Source organism: Panicum virgatum, chromosome 2N, assembly GCF_016808335.1.
Source record: "Panicum virgatum strain AP13 chromosome 2N, P.virgatum_v5, whole genome shotgun sequence".
In the NCBI taxonomy this organism is placed as follows: Eukaryota; Viridiplantae; Streptophyta; class Magnoliopsida; order Poales; family Poaceae; genus Panicum; species Panicum virgatum.
This window is the reverse complement of record NC_053146.1, coordinates 1,066,616-1,070,555: the sequence shown is the minus strand read 5'-3', so window position 1 is coordinate 1,070,555 and position 3,940 is coordinate 1,066,616. Positions and strand designations below refer to the sequence as shown.

Sequence of the window (3,940 nt, the reverse complement as noted above, 5' to 3'; positions counted from 1 at the left end):
GGCACCTGTCGATGCGCAATTCAGAACTGCCATTTGTTTTTATCTCTTGTCTCAGTTGATTTCTCTGCAATGAAAGAAGAAGAGGGCACATATATATGAAACTATATAAGCTGCTGTTATACCTGAATGAATAAATAAGAAGAAGATATCCGGACTCCGGCGTGGAGCACGATTTCTCCGTCGGGGGAGGACAAAGCCGGCCGCCATGGGATCGGACAAAGATGGACATGGACGACCGACGAAGGTCTCGAGGAGTCTTTGCTATCCCCAAACCAAGAGGCCAAGACAGCTAGATCGTCGTCTGAATCTGACACCGTACCAATTGGAGCGGCCAAATTAAAGCTAAGGAGGAGGAGGAACAGGATGGTGCCTGCCGTCGTGGGCGCTGCGGTGGGCGCCGTGGTGAGCGCCGCCACGCAGAACGTGGCGGAGCGGGTGGCCAAGCTCGTCGACAAGAGATGCGAGCTCATGGCATCCTGCACGAGTTCATGCTGCACTTGTCCATGTCTGCAAAGTTCATCACATCTCTTGGTGATCCACAGAGAAGCAATTACCGTCACCTCTTTATGGATGGACGCCCTGCAACTTCCAGTGGCAGGGTATCAAACGTGAACCATCGAGGGAAGCCTGGCGATGAGAAACTGCGTGCTCATTCTCTGACGATCTGTGGGAGTGCAGGAGAAGCTGCTGTGGATTTTGCCAACTGTGAGCTGCTTCGAGTCTTGGATCTGGAAGAATGCAAGGATCTGAAGGACGATCATATGGACGGCATACACAAGCTGTGGCATCTGAAGTATCTAAGTCTCGGGGCCACCGTTAGCCTCCTTCCAAGGAAAATTGAGAAACTGCATTGCTTAGAGACACTTGACATGAGGAATGCCATGGTAGAAGTATTGCCTGTGGAAGTCTTAAAGCTGCCCCACCTAGCTCACATACTGGGAAAGTTCAAACTTGGGAAGAGGGACTGGAAGATGAGCGAATCATTCAAGTTCTTGCCGAAAGAGAGCAACTTGCAGACTCTAGCAGGATTTGTGACAGACAACAACCCTGGTTTTCCCATGCCAATGGTTCGTATGAACAAGTTGAGAAAGGTTAAGATCTGGTGCGATGAAGATGAGAGTAATAGTCCAGCTCTAGCTCAACTTTCGACAGGTATCAAGAAGTTTGTTGAGGAACAGTTGGACGCAAGTATCGGTGCCCGCTCTCTATCGCTACATCTCAAGAATTCCTCGGTGAACATCGTGCATTGTCTAGAGAATTCGTTTGGCTACCTCAGCTCCCTGAAACTACACGGGGCACTGAGTGGACTGACTCAGTTTGCTACATCGCTATGTGGTCTCACCGAGTTGTGCCTTTCATCGACCAATAGTCTGATTAGCGCTGAGATATTAAACCTGCGCAAGTTGATCCACTTGGAGTACCAGAAACTGGTGAGAGTCAGCCTTGGAGGCTTTATCATCAGAAGACAGGATTTCCCAAGACTGCTACGCCTATGCCTTGTGCAGAGTCCAACCCTCCCTTCAACTGAAGAAGGATCCTTACTGTAACGAACATGGCACCATTTATGCCATTTCGAGTGATTTTGGTGATCGAATGACAACACAACACTTGGACTAATATGATTGTTAAGATGATCATTCTCAGGCTTTTAGGTTCAAGTGATGACAAAGAGAAAGAGAAAATAGGCGTAGCAAGGCCCGAAGGGCAGCCCCTACGGGGGTTCCGCTACCCGGTTAGCGGACGGGGGTCGAGGGGGAGCCGCCCCTCGCGGGTCTCAGGGCAGCGCCCTGAAAGCTCTTCGATTCAGGAGCACCGGAAGAACCGACGCCAGGGCATCGGAGCATCCGGTGGTAGTCGGAAGAACCGACGCCATAATACCTTGGTGCAGAAGGGAATCGAAGCCAAGTCAGCCTATAGGCACCGGTTGAACCGACGGTCCAAAATAGGGCATCGGTGCATTGGGCGTCCTTTGTACCAGAGACGATGTCAAGTGCCCAGTAGAAGTGTCTTCAGCACCGGTTCAACCGACGGTGCATCGGTGCATACCACCGGTGTAATGACGTCAGCGTCCAGGAGAAGATTCCTTCAGCACCGGTTGAACCGGTGAGGCATCGGTGCAAAGCATCGGTTCAACCGGTGGTCTCTGCGTCAGCCATCAGGAGTCCAACGGCTACTTCGTGTTATGAGTGACCGGATGAACCGACGCTACCCTGCCAAGAGGCATCGGTTCTTCCGGTGGTACGCAGATTTTCAGCTAACCGTTGGAGCAACGGCTACAAGACTTGGTGGCCTATATATACGCCTCACCCCGGCCATTTGAAGATTGCTGGAGTTGCTGGACATCCCACACACACCCAAGAACATCTCCAAGCCATACAAAAGCATCAAGATCATATCCTTAGCCCTTAGCACACTTTGAGAGTGTTGTGTAAAGGATTAGCTCTTAGTGAGTGAGTTTGCAAGGCTTAGAGCCTTTGTGCTGTGGTTCATTAGTGAACCAAAACAAGAGCTTGGTGCGCCGGCACCTTGGAGCGTGGAGCTCGCCGGCAACGTCATCGACCCTCCGACTTGGTGTGGAGCGGCGACGACACCTTTGTGCGGGGGACGTGGAGACCCCCATCCTTTGTGGAGAAGCTCCTTAGTGGAACCCGGGGCCAAGGTGACCGTGATTGTGTTCACGGAAGAGACTTGGTGGCCGAGTAGCAATACTCTTAGTGAGTGCTACAACAACGTGGATGTAGGTGTGCCTTTGTGGCTAACCGAACCACGGGATAAACACCCGCGTCAAGAGTTTGCTATCCCCTATCCCGCTCTTTAAGCTTCCGCATTTCATTCTAGTAATTTGTATGCCTTTACTTTCATAGAATAGTTTCTTGATAGAAAAGGCTATAGGTTGCTAAACTCTTTTGGGATAGGGGTTTTACACTAGAACAACCTAGTTGCACATCTAGATAGCTTGTTTTAGTTTAAGCTTTGTGCAAACTAGTTGGAGCCATAGGTCTAAGTTTTTATTAGAGCCTAATTCACCCCCTCCCCCTCTTAGGCTAGAGCACCCGATCACTTTCACTTACGGAATCTCGTCTCACTTCAGCTTCTCAGTGAAGATCTAGGTGACGTATCTGGCATCGAAATCGGAAGGCATGAGCAGCTCCAGGAAGTTGCTCTTGATTCTAAGATGAACAAGGAAGCAAAAATGGTTTGGGAAGATGCAGCTAAGAAGCACCCCAAGGAGGCCAAGGGTTTGGTACCTCAAAAGGGTTGATCCGCAGGGAATGGGTTCCATGGTGAAATATGTTGCTGCCAGGGGACCTGAGCATGAGGCAGAATGTTCTGTCATGCAGGAGATGATGAATGATCAGGAGTTACATGCTGCCCAAGAGAACAGGGGTGAGATCTGTCCGAATTCTAAAAGCCCTACTGTTTGTGGTCTGAAACATGGAAAGCCATCGCAAAGTGCTGGTGTTCATGGGAAGATAAAAGAACCTAATCATCAGATTGGCGACGAAGATGATGGGGAAGACAAAAACTTTCAGAGACATAAAAGGTTTTCAGAATATCAGAAGGCAGGGGTCGTGATCAAGGAATCATCTTCTCTAGATATATATAAGAATACTACTGTGACAAACACTGCAATTAGAGCTGTAGATAACTGTCGTCAGATGGGCAAGCGTAAGGTGGATGAGATTCCTGAGAATGCATGTGGCAAAGAGAGAAAATTGGCTCTGAAGTTAGGCCCGTTAGCCAACACTATCGCTTCGCCACCAAGCTCAGTGCCAGGAGCCCAGGAATGAATAACGGCGGCGGCATGTCCGGCAGGGTGAGCCGTCGCTGATGGGTCCCCGTCGATCATCGGGGACTGCGATGATGCCTGGAGTGAAGATCCAAATCCAATTGTTCGAATACATCGAGATCTATCCACCAAACTAAACGGCATTCAAAA

At 49.9% G+C, this 3,940-nt stretch overlaps 1 pseudogene; it reads left to right on the top strand.

The window, feature by feature from the left end:
• Positions 1–458: 458 nt before the first annotated feature.
• Positions 459–3,791, top strand: LOC120659075 (annotated as a pseudogene).
• Positions 3,792–3,940: the final 149 nt, after the last annotated feature.